The sequence below is a fragment of the Lampetra planeri genome, chromosome 53 (genome assembly GCF_965212315.1).
Source record: "Lampetra planeri chromosome 53, kcLamPlan1.2.h2, whole genome shotgun sequence".
Classification (NCBI taxonomy): domain Eukaryota; kingdom Metazoa; phylum Chordata; class Hyperoartia; order Petromyzontiformes; family Petromyzontidae; genus Lampetra; species Lampetra planeri.
The window spans coordinates 4,932,821-4,944,012 of record NC_136159.1 but is presented as its reverse complement, the minus strand read 5'-3'; positions in this window follow the sequence as shown (position 1 = coordinate 4,944,012).

Here is an 11,192-nt window from a genome sequence, read left to right as displayed (position 1 = left end):
AAGACTACAAAACACTGTTACACCATCCATCATGATCCCGTGATGCCACACTCTATCGGGGCTGCTTGCACATGAACTGACCTCATCGCTACGTGTCTCACCTTGCACACATTATTAACACACACACACACACAGTCTACACACGCGCGCACATCATCATCATCATCACGAGTTCTTGTCTATCCACTGCTGGATGAAGGACTCCCTACACCGTCGCCATCCCTGCTGCACGTGAACCCGAAAATGTTTTTTTCTTCATTTTATTTGACCAGGTAAGGACCCCAAGTTGTCAGAAGCGACCCGGCCTATCGCAAACGATAGCTCAACGAAGTTGGCGGCTTGCCGTGTGGACATTTATAGCAGCATCCAGATGCTCTCAGACGTGAAACTGACCTCATCGCTCCATCTCTGCTGTCGTCATCGTCTCGGGCGAATCGTCTTGTGGCTGCGACTCCGTAAGCGGCCCCCTCGTGCTTTGGGCATCATCCCTTGCTGCGGGTTGTCCCCTCCAAGCACCCTGGTTCCTTTTCTCAGCAGCCAACGCTCGCGTCTAAATCGACACGTGTTTCCTGATTTCCACGTTTTCCCTGATTCTCACATGTTCCCTCATTCCCATGTAGTGGTCCATGATTCGCGCGTGTTCCATGATTCCCATGTAGGCTTCCCTGATTCCCATGCGTTCCCTGATTCCCATGTGTTTCCTGATTCCAATGTAGGCTTCCCTGATTCTCATGTGTTCCCTAATTCATGTGTGTTTTCTGATTCCAATATGGTCTTCTCTGATTCCCACGTGTTCCCTGATTCCCGTGTGTTTCCTGATTCCCATGTATGCTTCGCTGATTCCCATGTAGGCTTCTCTGATTCGCGTGTGTTTCCTGATTCCCATGTAGGCTTCCCTGATTCCCATGTGTTCAATTATCCACGTGCTTGTGTCTCCTGTCTCTCAGTGCAAATCTGTGCTTGCATCCTAGCAGCCCATGCTTGTGTGCTCACTCTTTAACGAGTGTTCCATTTCCGTCGATGCGGTGGATTATAATAATTATTATAATTATTGAACAGGTAACGATTAAATATGAAGACAAAGAAACGTCTGCTTTTAAAATGCAACGGACATGCTAAAATATGTTATGGAGTGTATAAATATATTCAGCGGGCATCAAAATGACAGCGAATTAGTCGCTTTCAATTAGTTGGGTGAAATCACTTCGAACCGGGGAGGTGAACGTCACTGGCGAGTGAGACCTGAATCACTGCCGGGCACAATAACAGAGCGTGGGGAGCCCTTCTTCACAGCATTGGAATGACGAAGCAGAGTAAATCATTCGCATTAGCATGAACACCTTACAGGAGGGCTTAGGTGCGTCTAGGCCCTGATACGCTGGGAAACAGTTGAACGGTAGCTGTGTGTGATGCCTGCTGAAACATCTTGGTTTCTATAGGAAGGCACGATCCCTGTGCCTACAGCGAGGTGTTCTCCCACTGTGTGGTCTGTAGCGAGATGTTCTCCCATTGTGTGGTCTGTAGCGAGGTGTTCTCCCATTGTGTGGTCTGTAGCGAGGTGTTGTCCCATTGTGTGGTCTGTAGCGAGGTGTTCTCCCATTGTGTGGTCTGTAGCGAGGTGTTCTCTCATTGTGTGATCTGTAGCGAGGTGTTCTCTCCCATTGTGTGGTCTGTAGCGAGGTGTTCTCCCATTGTGTGGTCTGTAGCGAGATGTTCTCACATTGTGTGGTCTGTAGCGAGGTGTTCTCCCATTGTGTGGTCTGTAGCGAGGTGTTCTCCCATTGTGTGATCTGTAGCCAGGTGTTCTCCCATTGTGTGATCTGTAGCGAGGTGTTCTCCCATTGTGTGATCTGTAGCGAGGTGTTCTCCCATTGTGTGATCTGTAGCGAGGTGTTCTCTCATTGTGTGGTCTGTAGCGAGGTGTTCTCTCCCATTGTGTGATCTGTAGCGAGGTGTTCTCCCATTGTGTGGTCTGTAGCGAGGTGTTCTCTCATTGTGTGGTCTGTAGCGAGGTGTTCTCCCATTGTGTGATCTGTAGCGAGGTGTTCTCTCCCATTGTGTGATCTGTAGCGAGGTGTTCTCCCATTGTGTGGTCTGTAGCGAGGTGTTCTCCCATTGTGTGGTCTGTAGCGAGGTGTTCTCCCATTGTGTGGTCTGTAGCGAGGTGTTCTCCCATTGTGTGGTCTGTAGCGAAGTGTTCTCTCATTGTGTGGTCTCTAGCGAGGTGTTCTCCCATTGTGTGGTCTGTAGCGAAGTGTTCTCTCATTGTGTGGTCTCTAGCGAGGTGTTCTCCCATTGTGTGGTCTGTAGCGAGGTGTTCTCTCATTGTGTGGTCTGTAGCGAGGTGTTCTCCCATTGTGTGATCTGTAGCGAGGTGTTCTCTCCCATTGTGTGGTCTGTAGCGAGGTGTTCTCCCATTGTGTGGTCTGTAGCGAGATGTTCTCACATTGTGTGGTCTGTAGCGAGGTGTTCTCCCATTGTGTGGTCTGTAGCGAGGTGTTCTCCCATTGTGTGATCTGTAGCGAGGTGTTCTCCCATTGTGTGATCTGTAGCGAGGTGTTCTCTCATTGTGTGGTCTGTAGCGAGGTGTTCTCTCATTGTGTGGTCTGTAGCGAAGTGTTCTCCCATTGTGTGATCTGTAGCGAGGTGTTCTCCCATTGTGTGATCTGTAGCGAGGTGTTCTTTCATTGTGTGGTCTGTAGCGAGGTGTTCTCTCATTGTGTGGTCTGTAGCGAGGTGTTCTCTCATTGTGTGGTCTGTAGCGAGGTGTTGTCCCATTGTGTGGTCTGTAGCGAGGTGTTCTCCCATTGTGTGGTCTGTAGCGAGGTGTTCTCTCATTGTGTGGCCTGTAGCGAGGTGTTCACCCATTGTGTGGTCCGTAGCGAGGTGTTCTCTCCCATTGTGTGGTCTGTAGCGAGGAGTTCTCTCTCATTCTGAGGTCCGTAGCGAGGTGTTCTCTCCCATTGTGTGGTCTGTAGCGAGGTGTTCTCCCATTGTGTGGTCTGTAGCGAGGTGTTCTCCCATTGTGTGGTCTGTAGCGAGGTGTTCTCCCATTGTGTGGTCTGTAGCGAGGTGTTCTCCCATTGTGTGGTCTGTAGCGAGGTGTTCTCCCATTGTGTGGTCTGTAGCGAGGTGTTCTTTCATTGTGTGGTCTGTAGCGAGGTGTTCTCTCCTTGTGTGGTCTGTAGCGAGGTGTTCTCCCATTGTGTGGTCTGTAGAGAGGTGTTCTCCCATTGTGTGGTCTGTAGAGAGGTGTTCTCTCATTGTGTGGTCTGTAGCGAGGTGTTCTCTCCTTGTGTGGTCTGTAGCGAGGTGTTCTCCCATTGTGTGGTCTGTAGAGAGGTGTTCTCCCATTGTGTGGTCTGTAGCGAGGTGTTCTCTCATTGTGTGGTCTGTAGCGAGGTGTCCTCCCATTGTGTGGTCTGTAGCGAGGTGTTCTCCCATTGTGTGGTCTGTAGCGAGGTGTCCTCCCATTGTGTGGTCTGTAGCGAGGTGTTCTCTCATTGTGTGGTCTGTAGCGAGGTGTTCACCCATTGTGTGGTCTGTAGCGAGGTGTTTTCTCATTGTGTGGTCTGTAGCGAGGTGTTCTCCCATTGTGTGGTCTGTAGCGAGGTGTTCTCCCATTGTGTGGTCTGTAGCGAGGTGTTCTCTCATTGTGTGGTCTGTAGCGAGGTGTTCTCCCATTGTGTGGTCTGTAGCGAGGTGTTCACCCATTGTGTGGTCTGTAGCGAGGTGTTCTCCCATTGTGTGGTCTGTAGCGAGGTGTTCTCTCATTGTGTGGTCTGTAGCGAGGTGTTCACTCATTGTGTGGTCTGTAGCGAGGTGTTCTCTCATTGTGTGGTCTCTAGCGAGGTGTTCTCTCATTGTGTGGTCTGTAGCGAGGTGTTCTCCCATTGTGTGGTCTGTAGCGAGGTGTTCTCTCATTGTGTGGTCTGTAGCGAGGTGTTCTCCCATTGTGTGGTCTGTAGCGAGGTGTTCACCCATTGTGTGGTCTCTAGCGAGGTGTTCTCCCATTGTGTGGTCTGTAGCGAGGTGTTCTCCCATTGTGTGGTCTGTAGCGAGGTGTTCTCTCATTGTGTGGTCTGTAGCGAGGTGTTCACCCATTGTGTGGTCTCTAGCGAGGTGTTCTCCCATTGTGTGGTCTGTAGCGAGGTGTTCTATCATTGTGTGGTCTGTAGCGCGGTGTTCACCCATTGTGTGGTCTCTAGCGAGGTGTTCTCCCATTGTGTGGTCTGTAGCGAGGAGTTCTATCATTGTGTGGTCTGTAGCGAGGTGTTCTCTCATTGTGTGGTCTGTAGCGAGGTGTTCACCCATTGTGTGGTCTCTAGCGAGGTGTTCTCCCATTGTGTGGTCTGTAGCGAGGAGTTCTATCATTGTGTGGTCTGTAGCGAGGTGTTCTCTCATTGTGTGGTCTGTAGCGAGGTGTTCTCTCATTGTGTGGTCTGTAGCGAAGTGTTCTCCCATTGTGTGGTCTGTAGCGAAGTGTTCTCCCATTGTGTGGTCTGTAGCGAAGTGTTCTCCCATTGTGTGGTCTGTAGCGAAGTGTTCTCCCATTGTGTGGTCTGTAGCGAAGTGTTCTCCCATTGTGTGGTCTGTAGCGAGGTGTTCTCTCATTGTGTGGTCTGTAGCGAAGTGTTCTCCCATTGTGTGGTCTGTAGCGAAGTGTTCTCCCATTGTGTGGTCTGTAGCGAGGTGTTCTCTCATTGTGTGGTCTGTAGCGAGGTGTTCTTCCATTGTGTGGTCTGTAGCGAGGTGTTCTTCCATTGTGTGGTCTGTAGCGAAGTGTTCTCCCATTGTGTGGTCTGTAGCGAGGTGTTCTTCCATTGTGTGGTCTGTAGCGAAGTGTTCTCCCATTGTGTGGTCTGTAGCGAGGTGTTCTCTCATTGTGTGGTCTGTAGCGAGGTGTTCTTCCATTGTGTGGTCTGTAGCGAAGTGTTCTCTCATTGTGTGGTCTGTAGCGAGGTGTTCTCCCATTGTGTGGTCTGTAGCGAGGTGTTCTCCCATTGTGTGGTCTGTAGCGAGGTGTTCTTTCATTGTGTGGTCTGTAGCGAGGTGTTCTCTCATTGTGTGGTCTGTAGCGAAGTGTTCTCCCATTGTGTGGTCTGTAGCGAGGTGTTCTTCCATTGTGTGGTCTGTAGCGAGGTGTTCTTTCATTGTGTGGTCTGTAGCGAGGTGTTCTCCCATTGTGTGGTCTGTAGCGAGGTGTTCTTTCATTGTGTGGTCTGTAGCGAGGTGTTCTCTCATTGTGTGGTCTGTAGCGAAGTGTTCTCCCATTGTGTGGTCTGTAGCGAGGTGTTCTCCCATTGTGTGGTCTGTAGCGAGGTGTTCTTTCATTGTGTGGTCTGTAGCGAGGTGTTCTCCCATTGTGTGGTCTGTAGCGAGGTGTTCTCTCATTGTGTGGTCTGTAGCGAGGTGTTCTCCCATTGTGTGGTCTGTAGCGAGGTGTTCTTTCATTGTGTGGTCTGTAGCGAGGTGTTCTCTCATTGTGATGTCACCGCGCAAATTTACGTGATGACGTCGTCACCCACATCTCACAGCGTTGAGCCTGGAAGAGTGCGTGACCCCGACGTCATCACGCAACCCCTCACTCCCCCCTCCCATCCTCCACCCCGCTCGTTTACCCTGCGCAAATGCGCGAGCAGTGTGATCTGAGAATAAATATAAAACAAAGTGAACAAAACAAAACAGGCAGTAATTAAAACCAAAGGGTTTTAAATCGGTATGAATGGGCCACTACCTTAATCATTCCCTTTCCAAGCGGAAAGCGTTTGGGATTGTGAAACGAAATCCCACATAATTCCAGGGGCTCATCGTGCCAACACTTGGCGTTTAATGGCTCGATGGGTCCTTTGAGAATATAATTTTTCATTTTAAACTTTCCCCGTGGGAGCCACAATTTAGCGGCATTTCCGCCGCTTAATTGTGGACTTAGAAAATAAAAAAAACATTCGTCAGCTTTATTGTTTAACAAATTTTCGCCATTTAAAGACAATCCTATAGCAAGCCGGTCCATTGGTGGTTTTTGCGTAAAATGTTGATGTTTTTTTGTTAATTTAAACAAACATATACAATAAAACCAACACACAAAAAAACGGGAAAATAATATATCAAGAACTGCTGTAATAAATTCTATTCACATCTGGAAATTGACCAATGAATATAGCCCCTCTGTGTGCGAGTGTGTTATGATTATGTCCCGAATGCAGGAAATAATTATATCCACTTGCGAACGGACACAATTTCCAATTTAGCGTTTGTCATTTTTTGCTGAACAGCGAGCACCGCTGTTTTTTTTAGTCGCGCGAGCATTCGCGGGTGAGACTTTTATTTTGATAGTTGGTGGTGTGTGTGGGGGGGTCGCTACTTTATTGTCCCGTACAAAGACGTATTGACCCATTTAGCGATGCTCAGCGCTTACATCTCAACCACTGTTAGCGCGAGCGGGAGATTGGATTCTCGGTGCCCCCTTTTTGCGTGCATCGCTCGGGCATTTCGGCGCGCCAGGCTGCTCCAAAAGCCAGCCAGAGTATTTCCATGCTTGAGAGGGATGAGAGGTTGTAGGTTATTCCACTTTTTTTTCTCCCTTTGGTCTTGTCACAATTTAGGCAATGTATACATCTTCAGTGAGTGGCATGCACGCACGCAAAAGCGAACTCCGTTATTTAAAATGGATTGTCATTTGTAGTTCTTGTTAGTGGTGCAGCGGCGGTGGTGGTGGTACAGTGGTTGTTGGCACACCTGCGTAACGAATCCGGTGACACACGAGTTCAATTCCAGGCTACGGCTGCGTCTGAGATCTCCACCGTTCTCGCCTTCACCAACCCACATTGCCCGGGTTGGTGAACTATGACCAAACAACGCCGATGGACGCCACAGCATGGAGAAGCCTTCATCCAGAGAGGCCGTGTGTCATTGTTGTCATTTAATATATCCTCTTGTGATGAGTCAATAGGTGGCATCATTCTTCAGACTGAGCCATTCCCGGTGTCCCCCCCCCCCCCCGCAAACACACAGTGAATCAAATTAAAGGTAAAATACTGCTCTTTCACCCGTGTGTGGATTTCCTTGTGTCACGCGGATTGTTTCTAAGATTAATTACCACAAGTGCAGCAAGAATGAGTATTTCTTACAGTATATCGACAGCTGCCACAGCCCAGATTGGGTCATGCAGAATGCAATGCATTTGAAGACCCCGAGGCAGGCTGTACATAACGTTACTACTAAACAGAGATTATTACTGACATTCGCAAGCTCAAGAATAAATAAATCTAATCAGTTGAATTTTCCATTTTGGACAGCGAATGGCTTCGCTGGTCGTGTGCGGTCATCACAGCGCGCTTTTATTTGCAATTTTGTCATTGTTACCATATATATATATATACGTGTCACGAAAGGCCACCCATAACCGGAATTGTTCTCCCTTTTGGGAAAAAACTAGAATAAGTAGTTTTGAAATTTCATCTCAAAATGAAAGCAACCATCATCCAAACAACAATCGCCGGGAACGATTTGGAAGTAGCAGCTCACGCTGGGGGTTTATGTCTGAGAGCAGCAGTCGTTTCCATCACGCGTCCCTTCGAGAAACTAAGTGGAGTGGTGTTTGCAAAATAACAATAATAATTTCGATTTAAAGGTTTCGTGACTGCAGGGATTCATCTTCTTGGTTCTTTCGGTAAAGTCACGTAGAAGGGAAATAATAAAATAATAAAAATTTAACATAATACAATAATTCTCAACGACGTTTCGGCCACAACGCAATCAGCCGTCCTCAGGTGAAGAACAGGTCTGTCGGAAAGACAGCATCTGAATGAAACACCACCAGGCTTGGAGCGTATATGATATGCAAATTATTTTGTTAAGGCGCTCTTCCCCCTCCAACCCAGCTTAAATATACACTCCAAGCCTGGTGGTGTTTCATTCAGACGCTGTCTTTCCGACAGACCTGTTCTTCACCTGAGGAAGGCTGCTTACGTTGTGGCCGAAACGTCGTGAGAATTATTTTATTATGTTTTATTTTTATTATTTTATTATTTCCCTTCTACGTGACTTTACCGAAAGAACCATGAAGAACAATAATAATAATAACTATATTGTGGCCATAAAAGAAGTAGACTACTACTATTACTATTTTAGTTATTTTACCAGGTAAAGCCCCACTGAGCTATACGGTTATTTTTTTCAGAAGCGACCTGACGACAAATGATAACTCAACGAAGTGGCTTATCACGTGGACATTAATAGCAGCAGCCAAATACTCAAAATGTACGTCGTTTCTCAATGTGGAAGGGAAAAAAACCGCAGGACCCGGAGAAAAATCCACGCGACCACGGGGAGAGAGAGAGACACGCAAACCCCAAATATATTGCAGGCGTCAAGGTCGGGATCGAACCCACGACCTCCTGTATACCAGGCGAAGTAGTTAACATCTCCTAGCCACCGTGATGATGATGACAAAGAGAGAGAGACACGCAAACTCCAAATATACAGCAGGCGTCAGGGTCGGGATCGAACCCAGGCGAGGTAGTTAACGTCTCCTCGCCACCGTGATGATGATGAGAGAGAGACACACAAACTACAAATATACAGCAGGCGTAAGGGTCGGGATCGAACCCACGACCTCCTGTATAACAGGCGAGGTAGTTAACGTCTCGCCACCGTTAATATGCATGTAGAACTTATTTCGCACCGTACGTAGCCAACCGTGATACTAACACGACAACGACGACGGCGGCGGTGGTGGTGGTATAAAAACCAGACTGTTTCGAACTTAAGATTTCAAGTGCTCTCCTTGCTGGAGTATCCCCAGTAGGCACGCTTAAGGGGGAAGGGTTTGAAATCTCTTGCCCATGGCGCCATCTGCTGGGACATAAACATTTTCAATAATTCTCGCTTACAGGTCCTTGAGAGGCGGCGGGGGGGGGAGGAAATCATCTCATCAATCCCCGACAGTGACAGCTCTTATGTTAAACACTCTCTCCCCTGTTTTTGCCAGACGGCGACTCTGGTAACACGGGCAGCAGAGCTGGAAGAGTGTTACGCGCTGTTCGCCTTTCAACTTTCATTCGTTCCAATTGCCCGTCCCATCTCGCCAATCCTCCGCCACGAGCAAATCGTTTGTCTCGGGTGGCATTTGTCCCTTCTCGCTCTTCTCTGGCCGCTATTCCACCATCTGTCTCATCCCGCGGTCACCCCCCCCCCTCCGTGCAGTCCAGCAATATTTCCCTGCCAAAGCCCTCTCGCGTTCCTTCACAATATGCTGTAACGTATGAACGTTGAGCCTCTTTCGCTTATCGTACGTAGCCAACCGCGCTAATCGGAGGTGCGGGGGGAAGGGACAACAAACTAAAGGCACAAGAAGCAGTTCTGAAGAAATTCGTTTTCAATCTAGTTGATTTGAAAGCGCATAATTCCGGTGGCTTCTTAACATTGTGAAGGAGGGGGCTTCCCAGACGGCCGCATTAGCGCATCTGAAAGCGCGCGTGCGATGCGTTGTGCCCGTCTTCGTGATGTTGTTCTTCCGTGTGTGTCCCCCTGATACTTGTGCCGGATCCTATTCCAGTCCCTCGGCGTCAATCCGACCTTGACATCTCTCCACGCTTCCGTGCGCGTGCTATTTAGATTTTTTTGTTCCGTTTCAATTTTGTTTTATACTTGTGCCAATTACCGCTGCAATTCCTCTAGCGACGAAAGTAAAGCATGAGACTTATGAACTTGAATTACCATTAAAACGTGTTATGGTGTAAGGACTGAACATACTATGGCAATGCCATCATGAATACGACTTCTAGATTTGAAGTTTTCGTGACTGCAAGGATTCATACTCTTAGGTTTTTTCGGTAAAGTCACGTAGGTAAAAAAATACAATTAATAGAAGTAATAATAGAAATAAAATTTAAATCACGATGTTTCGGAGGCAACACAAGTCTCCGTCATCAGGTGGGACCGTCACAGCTAAAATTATGCAGTAATTGATGCAGTAATTCGTCTCATCAGCAGCTTGGAAATCAATGAGCTTGGCAAGGTCCCTCCCTTTAAGGAACGGGTGCATTTTCACATAAACCACCGATTAATTATACTTCGGCCGTCGTACCGAATACGCATGTAGCCCTCACACCATCGCTATTTAAAATGTTTCACTTGAATATGGTCGAAGGAAGCAAGAAGAAAAAGAAGAAAAAAAATCCAGACCAACCCACTTCCAGTTTCCTCCATAAAGTCGACCGTTTGCCAAAACATAAATCACAGCCGTATACGTTCAATGTATTCATGGCCACTTAATGTGCCACTCAATCCCTCTGGATTCCTGCCAGCATTGGGCCCGCCCGTGTTACCATCCATCTCCACTAATCATTACGCCGCTTTTTATCCACGTTTTTTTTTAAACAACTTAAAAAAAATCTATTCCGCTACATAACAAGGTCCTTTGCAATTATCGCGCGTTTCATTATAATAATTCTCTCTATCTGCCATCCATGAGGGGGAGGGGATGTGGGGGAAGAAACCGGCGTAAAATTACTTTGTGATTTTTATTCCTCGTCTGCTGCTTGGAAAACATCGTGACTTATGGCTGTTGTTGTGTTTTTGTTGTTGTTGTTGTTTTTGTTGTTGTTGTTTTTGTTGTAATTCCAGTACAAAGATTTTTCCACATGAGAGAGAGAGAGTTCATCAAGGCCATGCACATTGCCACTCGCACATGCACGCGCATTTGTACGTTGTGTTCTTTTCGCAAAAAGGCGGGAAACATTAACTGCTTGGAAAATATCAATATATATTTATTTTTACCTCGGTAGAATATTTGCATATTGACCTGCACGGATATATATATTTTTCCCCATCACATTGTACTTGATTATTCGCAGACTAGAACAAAGCGCGCGTTTATTTCTTTTCAAAGGGGATACAAATGAGCCCTTTGACAATCAATCCGCAGATGATCACGGTGCCAAGGCAACTGTGTCAGCGATTTGTGAGGGCTTCACAGACGTTTCCGTCCCGAGCCTACTGCAGCGTGGCGGCTGTGCACACATATACACACACCGTATACCCGTACAGATATCCCTCGTCACGACCGTCAGCCGTGCGCGGGAGTCGAACTCAAGGGTTCGGGATGAGACACCACAGCCCGCTACTGACATTCGTCATGGGGCTGGGAAATGACGACAATCTGCTGTTCGTGTGCTGGATGTTCTTGT